General features: G+C 55.1%; 3 pseudogenes; all 3 read right to left on the reverse strand.

The window, feature by feature from the left end:
* Positions 1 to 1,971: 1,971 nt before the first annotated feature.
* Positions 1,972 to 5,826, reverse strand: LOC147528029 (antigen-presenting glycoprotein CD1d-like; annotated as a pseudogene).
* Positions 5,827 to 11,199: 5,373 nt separating this feature from the next.
* On the reverse strand, positions 11,200 to 16,300 carry LOC147528030 (antigen-presenting glycoprotein CD1d-like; annotated as a pseudogene).
* A 2,059-nt stretch (positions 16,301 to 18,359) lies between these two features.
* On the reverse strand, positions 18,360 to 21,550 carry LOC147528031 (antigen-presenting glycoprotein CD1d-like; annotated as a pseudogene).
* Between the last annotated feature and the right edge of the window lie 1,062 nt (positions 21,551 to 22,612).

Here is a 22,612-nt window from a genome sequence, read left to right on the forward strand (position 1 = left end):
GGGGTGATCTCGGCAGCCAATGAGGCTGGTGCTGAGGTTTTGGGGAGGGCCTGGCCAATTGTGTTCCCCAGGGGGAGGTGGTGTGGCTTGTGGAGGGCTGGGCTGGGACGCTTTGGCCGGGGACTGTGAGTGCCAGGAGAATTTGGATGGGTGCAAAGTCACCCCTCCAGGCTGTGGAGGGCATCCCTCTGGACTGCAGAAGCACCCTGACACCCAAGGAGATGGGTCACCCGGCCTGTTGTGACCTTCGCCTCCTCACGTGGTAACCCCAAGGGATTTACCCTGTAGACTCCTGGCAGAGAATATTGGGTTTACATGGTAAGGTTTCAGTAGCAGGAGGCCTGCAGGGGTGGCTTCTGTGAGAACATGCCAGAAGCTGCTCCCATGCCCAACAGAGCCAGTTCCAGCCAGGTCCAAGACAGACTCACTGCTGGCCAAAGCTGAACCAGTCGGTGATGTTGGCAATGCCTCTGTGATAACATATTTAAGAAGGGCTAAAAGATGCTGTGCAACAGCAGCAGGGCGAGAGGAGTGAGAATATGCAAGGGAAGCAACTATAGAGACGCTGAAGTCGGTGAAGATGGAGAAGGAGATGCTCCAGGAACTGGACCACAGACGGTGCCTGTGCAGCCAGTGGTGAAGGACCATGGTGCAGCAGATACCTACTTGCAGCCCATGGAAGACCCCACGTAAGAGCAAATGGGTGTGCCTGAAGGAGTCTGTGACCCTGTGGAGAGCCCACGCTGGAGAAGGCTCCTGGCAGGACCTGTGACCCCATGGAGAGGGGCCCGCACTGGAGCAGGTCTTCTGGCAGGACCTGTGACCCTGCAGGGCTCTTGTGCTGTGTTGAAAGTACACATGCTGGAGCAGTTTGTGAAGAACTGCAGTCCATGGGAAGGACTGATGCTGGAGAAGTCAAGAGTGAAGTGGAGCCCGGAAGAGGGGTGAGAGGAAGATGTTTTTAGGTTTGTTCTTCTTTCTCATGATCTTACTCTGATTTTGATTGGCAATAAATCAAATTAAATTAATTTCCCCAAGCTGAGTCTGTTTTGCCTGTGACGGTAATTGCTGAGTGATCTCCCTGTCCTTATCTCGACCCATGAGCCTTTTGTCGTCTTTTCTCCGTCTTGTCCGGTTGTGTTTGGTGTTTTGTCCCCCTTGAGGAGGGGGAGTGGTAGAGCAACTTGGTGGGCACCTGGTGGCTAGCCAAAGTCAACCCACCACACCACCCTTCTCGGGGGCATGTCCCTCAGAGACAGAGTCCCCCCGGAGCCTCAGCATGGCTCTCTCATGGCTGTCAGGTATATTGGGAGAGTGACTATCCCACATCCCTCCAGTTTTGTGGGAGCAGGAGTCAGACATGGGGGCAGGAGTCAGGAGTAGAAGAGAACTCGACGCCAAAGCATCCCAGAGAGACGGTGAGATCAGCACTGGGACTGGTGCACGTTCACACCTGCTCAAAACATTTCCCTGCATCAGGGCATTGGAGATGTCCCTTGGATCCTCCCTTCCCCTTCTCTTCCCAGAAAAACAGCTCAAATCCTTCCCTCTCTCCCTGGTTTATGACCTGCTCCGTCCCTCATCCCACTCAGCACGCCCGTGCTGGTCTGGCCCCAGGTTGTCGCTGCCCTTCTGCCAGGGACAGACACTGCCCATGGAGATTCTGAGATGTGGGCGTGGTTGGCAGAGGATCACTTTTCCTGACATGCCAAGGGAGATCAGCCAGTGCCCAGGAAGAGGGAGAGTCTTCCTGGCCACAATGTTCAGTCTCAGCGGCACACTGATGGTTTTCCTGGGAGAACACTGTGAGGGGGAAGGAGGGCGAGAGCCACAAGAGCCACATGCAGCTGGGGAAGTTTGTAGCTGTTTAATGTGGTGTTTTTTTGGAGCAAACCTGCCGGTGCTGATGGGTCAGGGTTAGGAGATGAAACGAGCAGGGAGAGCTGGTGTAACTGGGAGGGCAGCCAGGCCTCAAACGAGGGATTGCCGAGTGTCCCGTGTGGCCTCATCACTTTTCCTGAAAGGGGGGAACACTGTGAGAGTGCCGGAGAGTTCATCCCTGCAGAGCGGCTGCTGCTGCGACCCCTGGCCCGACCCATCTGCCCATGCACCTGCGAGCAGTCGGTGGGAGGGAGAACTTACCTGTGCTGCCACCACCAGAATCCCCCGACAGAGACGGCGGCCACGAGGAGCAGCACTGCGATGGCAACGCTGATGGTTGGAGCTGCGCTCTGGTTTTCTGGGACAGGGATGGAAAAGGGTGTCAGGGACAGTGGCTGCCGCCTGCACACTGCACCCGGACCCCACGGGTGGCACCTACCCCACGGGACGAGGAGGCTGTGAGTGCCCAGGCTGCAGTGGCGCACGCGGCAGGCGTAGCTGTGCCCGTCGCGGGGGGCCACGGCCAGGACGCTGCGTAGCTGATAGGTGAGGTCAGCGTTGGGCAGGATGGCGCTGGTGTTGAGTGCCGGGCCCGGTGGCACCTCCTGGCCATCCCGCAGCCAAGCCACACTGATGGGCTGCGGGTAGAAGCCTGTGACACGGCAAACCAGCAGGATCTGGGCTGGGCTGGGTGTGCGGGCGAAGACCGTGGCCACAGGCGGCTCTGGGGGGCAAGAGCCAAGGGTTGAGGGGAGCCCTGGTGAGGCACTGCTTGGCCCCAGTGTGGGGGGCTGTGGGGTGGCCATGCCAGGGTTGGAGTGCTCTTACCTTGTCTCTCCAGATCAGCCTTCCCATACCTGCACAGAGTGAGGATGTAGCTGTGGCAGGAGATGGAGAGGATGTGCTCCAGGAGCCCTGAGACAGCCTTCTTGCTGTTGAGGGACTTACTGACCAGCTCTGCTAGCCGGGAATGACTGCTGGAGCTCCCAATGCTGCCTCTTCACCTCGAAAGCTACAAGATCTCTGCCACCCTCCCCGACATCCATGAAGCCCCAGCTTGTCCTGTTGGGGTGCAGCACACAGCCCGCACGGATCTGAAGCACCAAGGGGTCTGCCAAGGGCAGAGCCGGTGGAGAGGTCCTGTGAGTGTGTGGGACCTGGGTGGCACGAGGTGGGATGTGGCTGGGAGGCACATGCAGGGGTGTGATGGGCAGCGGGCTGCGACGGGCAGCGGGATGCAATGCATGGCAGGACATGGGGCCATCCTGCAGGAAGTCCTGGGACACCCTGCAAGCCCTCAGTCCCCTTGGAAGTTCAAAGTGGATATGGGGCCAGTCAGCACACGACAATTGCTCAAACAGGATGTTGCCTCTCAGAATCTTTGCCCCCAAGTTTCTCTTTCCCTAATCTGTGCTGTGCGGGTCCTGCAGCCCCAGTTAATTTGGTGGCAGCTTCCCAGTGTGCAGAGGGGTCCCTTCATGCTAGATGGCAGGAGCCCTGAGGGATGTTTTCAGTGCGATATCATCCCTGCCCCTGCTAGCCATGTGCCCCATCAGCCGCAGCATTTCTCTTTCTGCTTTTAGGAGCCGTTGCACCCTATGACACCCCACGAATGCTCCCGTGGTGGGGAGGGGGGCACAGCTGGAACCAGGGAAAGGGGCTGGGGATCTGGCTGGTGTTGTCCCCATACTCACAGTCCTGTTGCACCCACTGGATCATTTCGTGCACATATCGGACCAAATTGCGCAGAAAAAGTTTGGAGTGGGACTTGATCATCTCTGCCTCACCCTCGACTGTGGCTTGACGGGCCCAGGGCTGGTGGAAGTGGATGCTCCAGTTTGCAGGATCCAATGCGAAGATGGGCACATCCCCCAGGAGAGCCACTCCAGATATCTCAGCAGAGCTGATGTTGGCAAAGAAGCTGGTCCTGGAGGAGCTGCAAAACCCGTGTCTCTGCTAGGAGAGAGGATGAGGATGGGAAAGGCTATAGGAAAGAGGAAACTGTAGGAAAGAGGAGATGAGTAAGGAGGCTGGAGGGGAAACAGGAGATTCAGACTAGATATAAGGAAGAAATTTTTTACGATGAGTGTGGTGAAACACTGGACCAGGTTGCCCAGAGGGGTGGTAGATGTCCCATCCTGGAAACATTCAAAGTCAGGGGTTCTGAGCAACCTGGTCTAGTTGAAGATGTCCCTGCTCATTGCTGGGGATTGGACTATGTGACCTTTAAGATCCCTTTGAACCTGAACTGTTCTATGCCTCTGTGCTCTTCACCCCACCCCACAGGGACCTGCAGCAGCCCGCACCTGGCCCTGCCTGGGCAAACCCCCAGCCCTGTCTTCACTGGACTCCCACCTCCTCACCCACTCAGGCTTGCTGTCCTGTCTGAACTTCCTCTGCCCCTGCTGCTCTTTTTCTTTCTCTATTTTACTTTTCAACAAGATATTTCTCTCCCATACAGGATTTCAGGCCCCTCATTCCCTTCACGACTCCCTCTATTCCAGTGTCTGCTGTCTGACTGTGCGGAGCAGATGGTGGGGTCACCTCAGCACTTGTTTGAGGAGATTCTTCCCCCAGAAGAAGCACTGGTGCCAGGACCTGCATCAGACCTGCACGTGGGGCAGAGGATGTGAAAGACGGAGGAGGGGAAAGGGTGTTTTGTCCAGATTTGGGGGCTCCTGGACATTGGGAGCTCAAAGAGACTGAACCCTGACAGGGGCAGGAGGGTAGCCCAGCCCAGAGATCAGTCCCACGTTTCAATGTCCGCTGCTGCCCCCTCCGGAAACGCCTCCAAGGTCTGATGGGGCTGCGGTGAAACGCTCTGTGCGATGGCAGTGCCTGAAACACCCTCTTGCAGGTGCAGCTCAGCAACAAAGAAGGGGCTGCTGGAAGGGCCCATAGCACCATGTGGAGCTGAGACCCCGCTGACACCCACAAGCTCCCTGCAGAGGAAGGCACTTTTGGGGGAATCCAAGCACCCCAGGCCTGGCTGGGAACCCCTGGCCCCACTTCTTGGGTGCCTGAGCTGCCACGCTGGAGCCAGTGGGGCATGAAGCCCGAGCTGTAGGCAGGGACACAGAGAGTGGGGAGGGGCAGGGCACCTTTGGGTGCTGCGTGGTGGGGGGTGGCCGTGCCTTATCTGAGGAACCTGCGGGGTCCTCTGGCAAGGGAGCGAGAGCGGTTGGGGTGAGCCAGGGCTCCCACTTACCCTCCGGGTCTGCCCACATCCCAGGTAGGAGGAGTGAGAGAAAGAGGAAGAGGAGGAGTGAGGGGGCTGCATGGTGCGTGCGGCGAGGCTGAAGCAGCAGCAGCAGTGACTGCGGAAGGAGGAAGCGCTTGTGAGTTCCCGCACTTCAGCCCAGCCCAGCAGGCACGGTGGGGCTCTCGACCAATGGACATGTCGAGGAGGGCCCCAGAGGTCCCGAGCCAGGGGCTGGGAATGTGCGTGAGGGAGGAAAGCTGAAATAAGATTTGGGCATGAAGTGCTGTGACAGCCTGGGACTGGGGAGAGCCCCGCCAGGAGGAGTGGGCGGGGGTAGACTAGGCTGCTAATATTTATAGTGTGAAATAATTGGCTGCTGAATTATAATCACTATCGTCTCCCTCCAGGTGATAGCGTCAGTTCAGCATCCTTTTCAAATATCCTCTCTCTCATCTGCTCTAAATGACTCTTAAAACAGTAATTGAAAATCAGAATATGAGGGATTGTGCCCCATACAGGTACTGGAAAAGACCTGAACATGTCACTCAATATGCTCTCAAAGATGTGGCATTTCGTTATCCCAAAGTACTAAACTTCCTCGATTCCAGGGTTGCTGAGTGTACACATGCAAGACTGGCACAGGACCAGCTGCATCTGCACCCACGGGGCAGCGGCACCTCCTGCAGCAGCTTGGATGGCAGCTTTAATGGCTGCCGCAGGTTCCCTGGCAGCATGGAATACATTCCTATAGGACAGGGAGGAGGAGGTAGCAGGTGCAAAAGGAGGGGGTTCACAGGGCAGAGCAGCAGAATCCACAGCAATTTAGAAAGCAGAGTACTCATGATCAGATGAGGTTTTGAATTTTTTCACCCTTTACTTTTTTTTCTGAGCTAATGCCCTATTGTCCCAAACATACTAATAGTCCATTTGTCCTGGGAAACGGTCAAGGGGACATCACTGCCCTGCAGCCAGCTGCTATGGAGGGAGAGCTTAAGGTCTCCTTAAGGCTGCTAATATTTATAGTGTGAAATAATTGGCTGCTGGTCAAAACCACAAGTATATGCATCCTTTCTGGACTTGGGGGTCTCTGATAATCTGGTTTAAATCAGTTTCATGCCCTTGTCCATGATCCAGGGGCTGTTGTACCCAGGGGTTCATGTTTGATCATGAGTCCTGTTGTTCCTTAACGAGCCTGAACCAAAGTACAGCCAACTTGATTAAGGAGTTGAGTGTATCCGTCACATCCTCTCGGTTGTACTTGGAACAGTTTCCAAGTTTCTTTCGCATCATGAAGAATAGCATAAGACAACACTCTAGAACCATAGAATCATCTGGTTGGAAGAGACCCTCAAGATCATCGAGTCCAACCATTTGCCCTGCACTGTCAGGGTCACTAAACTGTGTTCCTCAACACCAAATTCACAACGGTTTTAGACACCTCCAGGGATGGAGACTCCACCACCTCCCTGGGCAGCCTGTTCCAATACTTCACAACCCGCTCTGTAAAGAAATTTTTCCCGATATCTAACCTAAATTTCCCCTGGCGTAACTTGAGGCCATTCCCTCTCGTCCTGTCATTCATAACATGGAGAAGAGACCGACCCCCATCTCCCTACAACTTCCTTTCAGGTATGTAGAGAGCGATAAGGTCCCCCTGAGCCTTCTCTTCTCCAGACTAAACAGTCCCAGCTCCCTCAGCTGCTCCTCATAGGACAAGTTCTCTAACCCTTCACTAGTTTTGTTGCTCTTCTCTGAACCCACTCCAGCACCTCAACGTCCTTCTTGAAGCGGGGGGCCCAAAACTGGACCCAGTACTCCAGGTGTGGCCTCGCCAGGGCTGAGCATAGGGGGAAAAATCACTTCCCTGCTCCTGCTGGCCACACTGTTTCTGATCCCTGCCAGGATTCCGTTGGCTTTCTTGGCTGCTTGGGCACACTGCTGGCTCATGTTCCATCGGCTGTCGACCAGCACCCCCAGGTCCTTCTCTGCTGTGCAGCTTTCCAGCCACGCTTCCCCAGGCCTGTAACGCTGCAGGGGATTGTTGTGGCCCCAGTGCAGGACCCGCACTTGGTCTTGTTGAATTTCATACAGTTGGCCTCGGCCCATCGTTCCAGTCTGTCCAGGTCCCTCTGTAGAGCCTCCCGACCCTCAGGCAGATCAACACTACCTCCCAATTTAGCGTCATCTGCAAACTTGCTGAGGGTGCACTCGATCCCCTCATCCAGATCATTGATAAAGATGTTAAAGAGAAAAAGCCCCAACACCGAGCCCTGCAGAACACCACTGGTGACTGGCGGACAGCTGGATTTAACTCCATTCACCACCACTCTCTGGACCTGGCTGTTCAGCCAGTTTTTGATCCAGCGAAGTGTACACCCATCCAAGCCATAGGCAGCCAGCTTCTGCAGAAGAATGTTATGGGAAACAGTGTCAAAGGCCTTGCTAAAATCGTGGTAAACAACATCCACAGTTCTTCCCTCGTCCACTAAACAGGTCATTTTATCACAGAAGGAGATCAGATTGGTCAAACAAGAGCTGCCCTTCATAAATCCGTGTTGACTGGGCCTCATCATCTGACTGTCCTGTACATGTCGCATGATAACACTAAGGATGATCTGGTCCATGAGTTCACCTTGCACTGAGGTCAGACTGACAGGCCTGTAGTTCCCTGGGTCTTCCCTCTTACCTTTCTTGTAGATCGGAGTCACGTTTGCCAACCTCCAGTCAGCTGGTACCTCCCCTGTTAGCCAGGATTGTTGGTAAATGATGGAAAGTGGCTTGGTGAGCACTTCTGCCAGCTCCCTCAGAACTCCTGGGTGGATCTCATCCGGCCCCATAGACTTCTGCACATTTAAGCTGTGCAGCAGTTTGCTTACTGTTTCCTCTTGAAAGAAACCTTGATAATGCTCTCCATTTCCACCGTTTGGTTCTAGAGGCATATCACCCATTGAGCGGGGTCATTCAGCTGTGTGGCTGAAAGGGTATGGAACTTACTACCATGCATTTCAGTCAGTGTCCTCTGGGAAGGGAAGAGGGCAAAAGGGAGGAAATAAAACCTTGAAATAGTAATTGTAATCAAACCAATAACAAAGATGTTTTTTCCTTAGCACTAATCTGAGCTCCTTGGGGCTCCATGTGGTTGGACAGCTTTCTGAGGTGCCTTATTAAACACATGAGCAAATGGACTAAGCCACAGTTGTCACCACGTGGTTTAAATTTATTCCAGTGTGTCATTCAAATAAGAGCACTTATATTTTTCCATTGAATGTTGCGTATTTTTTTCTGCTTTCTTGTGTGCATTTGGAGTCTATAAAGCACGTCTATAATTCTATTGCTGTGGTGACTAGTTAGAAAGATAGTTTACATGCTTAACTCTTCGTCTTGCAACTTGCTGAGCGTGCTAGACCTAATAAACCACGCATATAGTTTACCCATTTGGCTACAGCTACACATGCCTATTGATGGTGTGCTAAACTGAAATGGCATTACTAGGTAATCCACGTATAAACATATCTTTTAAAAGCAGTAGAAACTGTTGCCCTCATGCTACTCTTCCTTCTCGAAGGAGTTACTGCATATTTTCAATTACATCAGGTAGTCGATTTTAATATCAGTGTTAAGAGTGCTACTATGAAATGATGTAGCTTTGCTACTGTGGGCTATATGATCATTTAAATGAATGCCAAGGAAATTTTTACTCCCTCTGCACCAAAGCATTAGTAGTCCTATCCAGACCTATGTTCCAGTGCATGAGTCTTCTTCCTATAAAATTAACAGATGCTGGGTTCTGCAGTGCAGCTGTGTATTTCTGATGAGTTCTAACTTTTGTAGTGTAGAATCTTAAAGACAGTAGGATGTGCTCAGTACAGTAACGTTGGGAACATAAGCCTTCAGAATACACAAATCATGATCTAAATTGTGACATTAGAAAGACATTAGGGTTGAAGTGGGGGGAAAGGTCTCTCAATTCTATCAGCGCGTTTCCAAATGTCAGTAACTAGGAGCGTGGAAAGCTCAGTTGATATGAGGACCTTAGGGACCACACATGTGGCTATGAGCTATATGAAATTAAATTGCAAGCTATGTTTTTCTTTTTGAGTTATTGAATTACTACAGAATGTGCCAACTGTGTCTGAAAGATATATGTGGTGCCTAGCAGGAAGAGGTTTTCTACCTCTTTACTGCTCTTTAATATTTTTATAAAATGATGAGGATACAGGAGTTAAATGTACACTAAGTAAGCTTGCCAATGATACTACAGTAGGAGGAGCTGTGGACTCCCTCGAGCCTTACAGAGAGATGTGGGTAGACTAGAGATCTAGGCATGACCAACCATATGAAATTTAACAAGAGCAAGCACTGGATTCTGCACCTGGGACAGGTAGCCCTGGTTATCTCTGCAAACTAGAGGACAAGAGGCTGGAAGCAGCCCCACAGAAAGAGATCTGGGGGCTTGGGTTGATGGCAAGTTAAATACAGCTGTCAACAGTGTTCCCTGGCAGCCAAGAGGGCCAACCATGTCCTGGAGTGCATCAAGCACAGCATAGTTAGCCAGTGGAGGGAGATGATTGTCCTGCTCTACGCTGCACTGGTGTGAATACTGTGTGCAGTTGAGTACTGTGTGCAGTTTTGGGCACCTCAATATAAGAAGGACATCAAACTATTAGAGCGCGTCCTGAGGAGGGCAACCAAGATGGTGATAGGCCTCAAGGTAAGACTTAGGAGGAGTGACGGAGATCACTTGGCTTGTTCGGATAATTCATCTTGGAGGAGAGAAGGCAGAGGGGGGGACCTCGTCACAGTCTACACCTTCCTCAAGGGGGGGCATCTGGACAAAGCTTAGTTCGTGGGGGGCAGGAAGGGTCCGCGGGACCGAGCAGGGACAGTGGGCCTGTGGAAGCCCACTCCCATCCCTGGAAGTGTTCAAGGCCAGGCTGGATGAGGCTTTGAGCAACCTGGTGTAGCGGAGGGTGTCCCTGCCCATGGCAGGGGGGTTGGAACTGGATGATCTGTGAGGTCCCTTCCAACCCAAACATTCTGTGATTCCATGATTCTGTGATAAGAGGAACAGGGAACGGGGAGTTGAGGATGAGGAGGTGGGCCAGTGGCAGGGCCGGGGATGTGTAGGGAGAGGGAGGGACCTGTAGGGAGTGGGGGAGGCGATAGGGATGGGGTAGGGAAGCAGTGGGAAGGGGATGAGGAGGGGTACAAGGACGAGTGCCTGAGTGGGTGGATAAAGTGGCGCCCCTTACCCGCGAGTCACGCAGGAGAAGGGGCAGGCAGGGCTGGGGCACCCTGGCCGGTGGCCGTGAGTGCTGGGGAATTCGAGTGGGAGCACGGCCATCCCCCTGGCTGCAGGTGCGCCCCCATGGCCACGGTGGCACCGTGACACCTGGAGCAGTGTGGGAAACCTGTCCACTCTTTCCAAACCCTGGCTGTGGGCTGCATCCGCTGCCCCTGTTGGGAATGTCCTTCGTGGCTGCTTGTGCACGGCACAGACGTCTCTGTCCCCTCTGTGCCGCTGCCCCCAGCACTGAACCAGGCGGGTTTGCCCCAGTGTGGCTGTATTTCCCACGGGCCAGGTGAACTCTGTTCCCACAGCTGGCCACGTGTCGGGGCTCCCTGTGCCCCTGAGCTGTGTGCTGGCCCCGCGCCTGTTTGTCACCATCCCCTCGTCTCAGGGACCGGGATCTGGTGCAGAGGTGCTGATGTGGCCCCAGAAGGGTGGGTGGGGGGAAGATGGACCTCCCTTGCCCTGTCGCATCACTGTCTCAGCCTGTGTTGACACTGGCTTGAGTCCTGCTCTTTTGGTGGGGAGCCAGGTGTGCCCCAGGACTAGGGGCTAGGGCCAAGGACACTCCGTTGGTGTTGGGAAGCTGTCCCGGTGTTTCACCCTGGTATGAGGAGTGTAGGCATGCCCCTGTGCTACACCAGGGTTCTTCCCATCTGTCCTGGGGTGGGCAGGAGCGGCGTGATGTCATGTGCTTGTGGGCACTGGGCATGGCACACCAGGAGTTCCCACATGTGTAGGGATGTTAATTAGAGGTTTATTATGAGGGAGATGTTGGGGGCCAAAGTGGCCCTGGGGCATCCCCGGCATGGTGTGTCCAGTGCTCTCAGCTCCTACAGGAGAGGAAGAGATTAATGAAGCTGGACAAGGGCAGGCAGCCCTGGCCAGGCAGCTCCCACCCGCCATGGCCTGAAGCCCAGGCTGGTGCAGCTGGGTGAGAAGGAGACCTCACCTGCGCCTGTAACACCAGATGGCCCCAGCGAGGGCTGCAGCCATGGTCAGCAGCACTGCGATGGTGATGCCAACGCCAAGAGCTACCTTGGAGCTGTCTGGAGGAGAGAGAAGAGAGAGGGTTGTGGGTGCACAGGAGGCCTCGGCCAGAGCTGCCAACGAAGCTCGACCCACTATCTTCCAGGGACTTGCAAGGAGCCAGGGTCCTCTGCCCACACCTTGTGCCCCAGCCCCACAAGTGTCACCTACCCCACGGGACGAGGAGGCTGCGAGTGCCCAGGCTGCGGTGGCGCACGCGGCAGGCGTAGCTGTGCCCGTCGCGGGGGGCCACGGCCAGGATGCTGCGTAGCTGATAGGTGAGGTCGGCGTTGGGCAGGATGGCGCTGGTGTTGAGTGCCGGGCCCGGCGGCACCTCCTGGCCATCCCGCAGCCAGGCCACGCTGATGGGCCGCGGGTAGAAGCCTGTGACACGGCAAACCAGCAGGAGCTGTTGCTGGGCTGGGTGTGCGGGCGAAGACTGTGGCCACGGGCAGCTCTAGGGGGCAACAGCCAAGGGTTGAGGGGAGCCCTGGTGAGGCACTGCTTGGCCCCAGTGTGGGGTGGCCATGCCAGGGTTGGGGGTGGTCTCACCTTGTCTCTCCAGAGCTGACTTCCATACCTGATGAATTTCTTCATGTGGTCAACACAGGTGACATTGAGAAGGTGCTGCAGGTTCGCAGAAAAGTCAGTGAAGGTGGTGAACTGCCTCTCAACTTGTGCCGCCAGCTCACTCTCCTGCCGCCTCTCCCAGCGGCTGTTGTCCACGTCGAAGCGAAGGAAGTCCTTGCCATTGTAGGCGAGGTGGTAGAATTTGGTATAGGAGCCATTGGGGTACAAGTCGCAGCCAGCCGCGCCCTGGAACACGAAGGGATCTGGAGGGAATGATGGCCATCATGAGTGCAGCTGGAGCTGGAGCCTGAAATTGCACTCACTGCTTTGGGCACAGCCCTTTCCCCTCCTCCTGCACACCAAGCCATTCTTCCCCAGGGAGAAGACAGGGAGAAGGGCCAAAGCTTGATTAGAGTTGAAGCTGGCCAGTGTTGCATCAGACAACAAGAAAGGCTTTTTAACGTATATTGATAGCAAGAGAAGGTCTAAAGAAAACATTGGACTGATACTTGTTGAAGATGGTCGCCTGAACAATAGGGATGAAGAAGAAGCAGAGGCATTCAGTGCTTTTTCTGCCTCTGTCCTTAACAATACTGGTAGACCTTGGGCTGCCCAGTTCTCCGAGTCAGAGGTCCATGACTTCAAGAACACTGACTTTCCATTCGTGGACAATGAAATTGTAAGGGACCAGCTGTATCAACTGAATGTTCACAAGTCCATGGGGCCTGATGGATTCATCCCAGCGTACTGAAGGAGCTAGTGGATGTTATGGCAGGACACCTCTCGACCATCTCCCAAAGGTCTTGGTAGTCTGGAGAGGTCCTCACTGAGTGCAAGCTAGCTAACGTTATTCCAATTTACAAGAAGAGTGTGAGGGAAGACCCAGGAAACTACAGACCTGTCAGTCTAACCTCAGTACCTGGAAAAATTATGGAGACCGTACTGGGTGCTACTGAAGAGAGCTTTCAAAGGACAACGCAATCATCAGGCACAGTCAACATGAGTTCACAAATGGAAAGTCTGTAAATAATTTGATGTCCTTCTATGATAAAGTCACCCACCTAGCCACCTAGTGGGTGAAAGGAAGGCGGTGGATGTAGTTTTTCTGGATTTTAGTAAGGCTTTTGGTACTGTCTCTCACAGCATCCTTCTGGACAAGTTGTCCAGCTGTGGAGTGAGTGGGTTCGCCATGTGCTGGGTGAAGAACTAGCTGAAGGGCAGGGCTCAGAGTGTTGTAGAGAATGGGGCTGCATCTGGCTGGTGACCAATCACCAGCAGCGTTCCTCAGGGCTTAATCCTATGGCCAATGCTGTTCAATATTTTGGTCAATGATCTGGATGCAGGAGTGGAATGCACCATTAACGAGATAGCTGATAATGCAAACCTGAGATGTGCCATTGAGTCTTTTGAGGTACAAGAGGCCTTGCAGAGAGATCTAGATAGATGGGAGCATCGGGAAATCATCAACAGCATGAAATTTAACAAAGGCCAGAGCCTGCACCTGGGACAGATAACACTGGACACAAATGTAAACAGGGAGAGAAATGGCTGGAGAGCAGCCCTGCAGAACGGCATCTGGAGGTGCTAGTCAGCAGCAGGTTCAATAGGAGTCATCAGTGTGCCCTGGCAGCCAAGAGGGCAACCCACCTCCTGGGGTGCATCAAGCACGGCACAAGCAGCTGGTCAAGAGAGGTGTTTATCCTGCTGTATTTAGCACTGGTGTGGCCTCACCTTGAGTACTGTGTGCAGTTCTGGGCCCCACCGTTTAAGAAGGACGTGAAGGTACTAGAATGTGTCCAGAGGAGGGCAACAAAGCTGGTAAAGGGTCTAGAAGGTATGTCCTATGAGGAGCAGGGGAGGACTCTGGACTTGTCTAGTTTGCAGAAAAGGAGGCTGAGGAGTCAGCTCGCTGGTCTCTACAGCTTTCTGAGGAGGGCATGTGGAGAGGGAGGTGCTGAATTCTTCTCCCTCGGATCCAGGGACAGGATGCCTGGGATGGTTCAAAGTTGCCTCAGGGGCAGGTTCAGACTTGACATTGGGAAGCTTTCCTTTACGGGGGTGGTTGATGCCCCAAGCCTGTCAGCGTTTAAGAGGTATTTGGACAGTGCCCTTAAAAATCTGTTGTAACTTGTGGTCAACCCTGAAGTAGTCAGTCAGTTGGACTGGATAATCATTGTAGGTCCCTTCCAACTGAACTATTCTAGTCTACTATAGTCTGGTCTATATTCTGTATTCTGTTCCCCCATGTCACTGCTCTGCTTTACACCAGGTGTGTGCTTCTCCCTGCGAATGAGAAACCCATCCTGAGCCCTGTAGCTCAATGTCCTCAAGCTGCCCCTGCCCACAACAGGATCAGGAGCCATGACAAAACGGGAAGCACTGCTCTGGGGAAGTGATGGGACATGGGGTGCAGGCGAGTAGGAGGATGGTGGCACTCTGCCCAGTGCCCTGCCCTTGGTTAACCAGCACTGCACCAGTGTGTGGGGCCAGGCACTTGCTTCATGTGATGCATCCTACAGACATGAGCGGAGAGGCCCCTTTAACCTTCTACTCCACTTTCTCAGTTGACTTCTCAGATGGGATTTGGGGTGCTTGGAGAGCAATAAGGGGTGGTGGTATGAGGGCGTAAGTGGAGCTAAACACTGCCAAAGTTTTTGCTGGGGACAAGAATGGCCCTGTGTGACCCAAGCACAGGACAGGTAGTTGGTGGTCTTGCTGGTGCAGGATGAGGCCTATTCCTTGCCCTGATTTGGCAAAGCTGTTGGTGGTGGGCTCTGAGCTCTGCCTCTGAGCTCCTTCTCACAGCTCCCTGCCTTGAGCTAGGAGGTGCTGAGCACCTGGTACTCACAGGATGTCTGGTACAGCCTGACGTCGTCGGACAGGGACAGGACGAAGTTGTGCAAGTAGATCCTGAACAGGTTTTGCAAGTTCTCCCACTCTTCTGCAGGCAGGGCTGGGTAGACCCATGGCTGGAGGTAGACGATGTTCAGTGTGTCTTTCTGCACGGCAGCGAAGATGATGTCCTCCAGGGTGGCCCCAGGCCGAAATGTCCACAAAGGTGGTGTTGTGGAAGACAGAGGTTTGGAAAAGGTGGAGTTTACAAGAGCCTATGGGGAGAAGGGAGAGAGGAAGCTGTGTTGGTGTGCACGAGGATGGAGGAGGACAGGTGCATGAGGTCAGGGGACTGCCAGCTCCAGTGCTGGAGGGAGAGTGGCTTGCAGCATCCCTGGGGACAGGCAGCGCAAAGTGGGGTAGACAGGCAGGGTGGGGGAAATCCCCTGGTTTGACTCAGTTTGCAGTTTCCCTTCCACAGCCTCTCTAAGCCTCTCCCTGCTTCTCCTCTAATTTCCTTTTCAGCCGCCTACCTCCCCAGCGTGACCTGGGTCACAGTTCTGTCACTTAGCCGTGCGGAATGGATGGCGGGGGAGCTGGGTGCTGGTTTGGGGTGATGCTTCCCCCAGCAAGGAGCATCCGTGCCGGGACCCAGGTTCACTAGAGACCTGCACACAGTACAGGGGCTGGGGAGGCTGGGAGGGAGGGGCATTTCACCCCAGTTTAGGGGCTCCGGGGCACTGCTCGAGACTGAACCCTAACAGGAGGCAGGAGACTGAGTTTGGTGCTGCAGCACTGAAAGAGGGTCCAGTAGCAAGCAGGGCAGAGTGAAGCCTGTTTGGAGCAGTGGGTGCCCCCTGGCCAGGGCGCAGTGAGCGCCTGCCCCCAGAACGGGAAACACAGGCTGGGGCTGCAGGTGAAGGCTTGTTGTAGCTGCAGGAGGAATCTTTGAGCGTTGTTTCACGGGGGAGCATGCAGAGGATCCAAGGACCCATCAATTGCAAGAGAAATGATTTGGCAGGCTGAGGGCAGTGCCCAGGACCTGCTCAAGGGGTTGGAGCCCAGTGTAGAGCTGTTGTGCCATGAGGGTCTGAGAACTGCTGGTGTCCGCAGGTTCCCTGCAGGAGGAAGGCGTCTTTAGGAGCACCTCAGCACCCCAAGCCTGGATGAGGGACCTCTTGCCCCTTGGCTGCTAAGGCACCTGAATCCCAGCGCCAGTGGTGCTGTGCTGGGCAGGATGGTGTTAGGCAGGGAACCCCGAGCAGGTGTGCAGGGATGGGGCACCTTTAGGTGCTGTGGGATGAAGGGTGGCACCTTGGTGGTGATGGCCGTGTCTGTGCCCACCCCCTGCCACCTCTGTGGAGTCTCGCAGTGCAAGGAAGGGAGCAGATGGGGGTGAGCGAGGGCTCCCACTTACCCTCTGGCTCTGCCCACGTCCCAGGGAGGAGAAGGAGGAGAAGGAAGAGGAGGAGGCGGTGGTGGTGAGAGGGTTGCATGTTGCCAGTGGGAAGTGTGCAGGAGCAAGTGTCGCAGGAGGAGGAAGGGGCCACACTTCTCCCCAGGGCTGCTGGTGGTTCCAGTGTCATGGGGTGATCTCGGCAGCCAATGAGGCTGGTGCTGAGGTTTGGGGAGGGCCTGGCCAATTGTGTTCCCCAGGGGGAGGTGGTGTGGCTTGTGGAGGGCTGGGCTGGGACGCTTTGGCCGGGGACTGTGAGTGCCAGGAGAATTTGGATGGGTGCAAAGTCACCCCTCCAGGCTGTGGAGGGCATCCCTCTGGACTGCAGAAGCACCCTGACACCCAAGGAGATGGGTCACCCGGCCTGTTGTGACCTTCGCCTCCTCACGTGGTAACCCCAAGGGATTTACCCTGTAGACTCCTGGCAGAGAATATTGGGTTTACATGGTAAGGTTTCAGTAGCAGGAGGCCTGCAGGGGTGGCTTCTGTGAGAACATGCCAGAAGCTGCTCCCATGCCCAACAGAGCCAGTTCCAGCCAGGTCCAAGACAGACTCACTGCTGGCCAAAGCTGAACCAGTCGGTGATGTTGGCAATGCCTCTGTGATAACATATTTAAGAAGGGCTAAAAGATGCTGTGCAACAGCAGCAGGGCGAGAGGAGTGAGAATATGCAAGGGAAGCAACTATAGAGACGCTGAAGTCGGTGAAGATGGAGAAGGAGATGCTCCAGGAACTGGACCACAGACGGTGCCTGTGCAGCCAGTGGTGAAGGACCATGGTGCAGCAGATACCTACTTGCAGCCCATGGAAGACCCCACGTAAGAGCAAATGGGTGTGCCTGAAGGAGTCTGTGACCCTGTGGAGAGCCCACGCTGGAGAAGGCTCCTGGCAGGACCTGTGACCCCATGGAGAGGGGCCCGCACTGGAGCAGGTCTTCTGGCAGGACCTGTGACCCTGCAGGGCTCTTGTGCTGTGTTGAAAGTACACATGCTGGAGCAGTTTGTGAAGAACTGCAGTCCATGGGAAGGACTGATGCTGGAGAAGTCAAGAGTGAAGTGGAGCCCGGAAGAGGGGTGAGAGGAAGATGTTTTTAGGTTTGTTCTTCTTTCTCATGATCTTACTCTGATTTTGATTGGCAATAAATCAAATTAAATTAATTTCCCCAAGCTGAGTCTGTTTTGCCTGTGACGGTAATTGCTGAGTGATCTCCCTGTCCTTATCTCGACCCATGAGCCTTTTGTCGTCTTTTCTCCGTCTTGTCCGGTTGTGTTTGGTGTTTTGTCCCCCTTGAGGAGGGGGAGTGGTAGAGCAACTTGGTGGGCACCTGGTGGCTAGCCAAAGTCAACCCACCACACCACCCTTCTCGGGGGCATGTCCCTCAAAGACAGAGTCCCCCCGGAGCCTCAGCATGGCTCTCTCATGGCTGTCAGGTATATTGGGAGAGTGACTATCCCACATCCCTCCAGTTTTGTGGGAGCAGGAGTCAGACATGGGGGCAGGAGTCAGGAGTAGAAGAGAACTCGACGCCAAAGCATCCAGAGAGACGGTGAGATCAGCACTGGGACTGGTGCACGTTCACACCTGCTCAAAACATTTCCCTGCATCAGGGCATTGGAGATGTCCCTTGGATCCTCCCTTCCCCTTCTCTTCCCAGAAAAACAGCTCAAATCCTTCCCTCTCTCCCTGGTTATGACCTGCTCCGTCCCTCATCCCACTCAGCACGCCCGTGCTGGTCTGGCCCCAGGTTGTCGTTGCCCTTCTGCCAGGGACAGACACTGCCCATGGAGATTCTGAGATGTGGGCGTGGTTGGCAGAGGAATCACTTTTCCTGACATGCCAAGGGAGATCAGCCAGTGCCCAGGAAGAGGGAGAGTCTTCCTGGCCACAATGTTCAGTCTCAGCGGCACACTGATGGTTTTCCTGGGAGAACACTGTGAGGGGGAAGGAGGGCGAGAGCCACAAGAGCCACATGCAGCTGGGGAAGTTTGTAGCTGTTTAATGTGGTGTTTTTTTGGAGCAAACCTGCCGGTGCTGATGGGTCAGGGTTAGGAGATGAAACGAGCAGGGAGAGCTGGTGTAACTGGGAGGGCAGCCAGGCCTCAAACGAGGGATTGCCGAGTGTCCCGTGTGGCCTCATCACTTTTCCTGAAAGGGGGGAACACTGTGAGAGTGCCGGAGAGTTCATCCCTGCAGAGCGGCTGCTGCTGCGACCCCTGGCCCGACCCATCTGCCCATGCACCTGCGAGCAGTCGGTGGGAGGGAGAACTTACCTGTGCTGCCACCACCAGAATCCCCCGACAGAGACGGCGGCCACGAGGAGCAGCACTGCGATGGCAACGCTGATGGTTGGAGCTGCGCTCTGGTTTTCTGGGACAGGGATGGAAAAGGGTGTCAGGGACAGTGGGCTGCCGCCTGCACACTGCACCCGGACCCCACGGGTGGCACCTACCCCACGGGACGAGGAGGCTGTGAGTGCCCAGGCTGCAGTGGCGCACGCGGCAGGCGTAGCTGTGCCCGTCGCGGGGGGCCACGGCCAGGACGCTGCGTAGCTGATAGGTGAGGTCAGCGTTGGGCAGGATGGCGCTGGTGTTGAGTGCCGGGCCCGGTGGCACCTCCTGGCCATCCCGCAGCCAAGCCACACTGATGGCTGCGGGTAGAAGCCTGTGACACGGCAAACCAGCAGGATCTGGGCTGGGCTGGGTGTGCGGGCGAAGACCGTGGCCACAGGCGGCTCTGGGGGGCAAGAGCCAAGGGTTGAGGGGAGCCCTGGTGAGGCACTGCTTGGCCCCAGTGTGGGGGGCTGTGGGGTGGCCATGCCAGGGTTGGAGTGCTCTTACCTTGTCTCTCCAGATCAGCCTTCCCATACCTGCACAGAGTGAGGATGTAGCTGTGGCAGGAGATGGAGAGGATGTGCTCCAGGAGCCCTGAGACAGCCTTCTTGCTGTTGAGGGACTTACTGACCAGCTCTGCTAGCCGGGATGACTGCTGGAGCTCCCAATGCTGCCTCTTCACCTCGAAAGCTACAAGATCTCTGCCACCCTCCCCGACATCCATGAAGCCCCAGCTTGTCCTGTTGGGGTGCAGCACACAGCCCGCACGGATCTGAAGCACCAAGGGGTCTGCCAAGGGCAGAGCCGGTGGAGAGGTCCTGTGAGTGTGTGGGACCTGGGTGGCACGAGGTGGGATGTGGCTGGGAGGCACATGCAGGGGTGTGATGGGCAGCGGGCTGCGACGGGCAGCGGGATGCAATGCATGGCAGGACATGGGGCCATCCTGCAGGAAGTCCTGGGACACCCTGCAAGCCCTCAGTCCCCTTGGAAGTTCAAAGTGGATATGGGGCCAGTCAGCACACGACAATTGCTCAAACAGGATGTTGCCTCTCAGAATCTTTGCCCCCAAGTTTCTCTTTCCCTAATCTGTGCTGTGCGGGTCCTGCAGCCCCAGTTAATTTGGTGGCAGCTTCCCAGTGTGCAGAGGGGTCCCTTCATGCTAGATGGCAGGAGCCCTGAGGGATGTTTTCAGTGCGATATCATCCCTGCCCCTGCTAGCCATGTGCCCCATCAGCCGCAGCATTTCTCTTTCTGCTTTTAGGAGCCGTTGCACCCTATGACACCCCACGAATGCTCCCGTGGTGGGGAGGGGGGCACAGCTGGAACCAGGGAAAGGGGCTGGGGATCTGGCTGGTGTTGTCCCCATACTCACAGTCCTGTTGCACCCACTGGATCATTTCGTGCACATATCGGACCAAATTGCGCAGAAAAAGTTTGGAGTGGGACTTGATCATCTCTGCCTCACCCTCGACTGTGGCTTGACGGGCCCAGGGCTGGTGGAAGTGGATGCTCCAGTTTGCAGGATCCAATGCGAAGATGGGCACATCCCCCAGGAGAGCCACTCCAGATATCTCAGCAGAGCTGATGTTGGCAAAGAAGCTGGTCTGGAGGAGCTGCAAAACCCGTGTCTCTGCTAGGAGAGAGGATGAGGATGGGAAAGGCTATAGGAAAGAGGAAACTGTAGGAAAGAGGAGATGAGTAAGGAGGCTGGAGGGGAAACAGGAGATTCAGACTAGATATAAGGAAGAAATTTTTTACGATGAGAGTGGTGAAACACTGGACCAGGTTGCCCAGAGGGGTGGTAGATGTCCCATCCTGGAAACATTCAAAGTCAGGGGTTCTGAGCAACCTGGTCTAGTTGAAGATGTCCCTGCTCATTGCTGGGGATTGGACTATGTGACCTTTAAAGATCCCTTTGAACCTGAACTGTTCTATGCCTCTGTGCTCTTCACCCCACCCCACAGGGACCTGCAGCAGCCCGCACCTGGCCCTGCCTGGGCAAACCCCCAGCCCTGTCTTCACTGGACTCCCACCTCCTCACCCACTCAGGCTTGCTGTCCTGTCTGAACTTCCTCTGCCCCTGCTGCTCTTTTTCTTTCTCTATTTTACTTTTCAACAAGATATTTCTCTCCCATACAGGATTTCAGGCCCCTCATTCCCTTCACGACTCCCTCTATTCCAGTGTCTGCTGTCTGACTGTGCGGAGCAGATGGTGGGGTCACCTCAGCACTTGTTTGAGGAGATTCTTCCCCCAGAAGAAGCACTGGTGCCAGGACCTGCATCAGACCTGCACGTGGGGCAGAGGATGTGAAAGACGGAGGAGGGGAAAGGGTGTTTTGTCCAGATTTGGGGGCTCCTGGACATTGGGAGCTCAAAGAGACTGAACCCTGACAGGGGCAGGAGGGTAGCCCAGCCCAGAGATCAGTCCCACGTTTCAATGTCCGCTGCTGCCCCCTCCGGAAACGCCTCCAAGGTCTGATGGGGCTGCGGTGAAACGCTCTGTGCGATGGCAGTGCCTGAAACACCCTCTTGCAGGTGCAGCTCAGCAACAAAGAAGGGGCTGCTGGAAGGGCCCATAGCACCATGTGGAGCTGAGACCCCGCTGACACCCACAAGCTCCCTGCAGGAGGAAGGCACTTTTGGGGGAATCCAAGCACCCCAGGCCTGGCTGGGAACCCCTGGCCCCACTTCTTGGGTGCCTGAGCTGCCACGCTGGAGCCAGTGGGGCATGAAGCCCCGAGCTGTAGGCAGGGACACAGAGAGTGGGGAGGGGCAGGGCACCTTTGGGTGCTGCGTGGTGGGGGGTGGCCGTGCCTTATCTGAGGAACCTGCGGGGTCCTCTGGCAAGGGAGCGAGAGCGGTTGGGGTGAGCCAGGGCTCCCACTTACCCTCCGGGTCTGCCACATCCCAGGTAGGAGGAGTGAGAGAAAGAGGAAGAGGAGGAGGTGAGGGGGCTGCATGGTGCGTGCGGCGAGGCTGAAGCAGCAGCAGCAGTGACTGCGGAAGGAGGAAGCGCTTGTGAGGTCCCGCACTTCAGCCCAGCCCAGCAGGCACGGTGGGGGCTCTCGACCAATGGACATGTCGAGGAGGGCCCCAGAGGTCCCGAGCCAGGGGCTGGGAATGTGCGTGAGGGAGGAAAGCTGAAATAAGATTTGGGCATGAAGTGCTGTGACAGCCTGGGACTGGGAGAGCCCCGCCAGGAGGAGTGGGCGGGGGTAGACTAGGCTGCTAATATTTATAGTGTGAAATAATTGGCTGCTGAATTATAATCACTATCGTCTCCCTCCAGGTGATAGCGTCAGTTCAGCATCCTTTTCAAATATCCTCTCTCTCATCTGCTCTAAATGACTCTTAAAACAGTAATTGAAAATCAGAATATGAGGGATTGTGCCCCATACAGGTACTGGAAAAGACCTGAACATGTCACTCAATATGCTCTCAAAGATGTGGCATTTCGTTATCCCAAAGTACTAAACTTCCTCGATTCCAGGGTTGCTGAGTGTACACATGCAAGACTGGCACAGGACCAGCTGCATCTGCACCCACGGGGCAGCGGCACCTCCTGCAGCAGCTTGGATGGCAGCTTTAATGGCTGCCGCAGGTTCCCTGGCAGCATGGAATACATTCCTATAGGACAGGGAGGAGGAGGTAGCAGGTGCAAAAGGAGGGGGTTCACAGGGCAGAGCAGCAGAATCCACAGCAATTTAGAAAGCAGAGTACTCATGATCAGATGAGGTTTTGAATTTTTTCACCCTTTTACTTTTTTTCTGAGCTAATGCCCTATTGTCCCAAACATACTAATAGTCCATTTGTCCTGGGAAACGGTCAAGGGGACATCACTGCCCTGCAGCCAGCTGCTATGGAGGGAGAGCTTAAGGTCTCCTTAAGGCTGCTAATATTTATAGTGTGAAATAATTGGCTGTTGGTCAAACCACAAGTATATGCATCCTTTTCTGGACTTGGGGGTCTCTGATAATCTGGTTTAAATCAGTTTCATGCCCTTGTCCATGATCCAGGGGCTG

Source organism: Tauraco erythrolophus, chromosome 12, assembly GCF_009769465.1.
Source record: "Tauraco erythrolophus isolate bTauEry1 chromosome 12, bTauEry1.pri, whole genome shotgun sequence".
NCBI classification, from domain to species: domain Eukaryota; kingdom Metazoa; phylum Chordata; class Aves; order Musophagiformes; family Musophagidae; genus Tauraco; species Tauraco erythrolophus.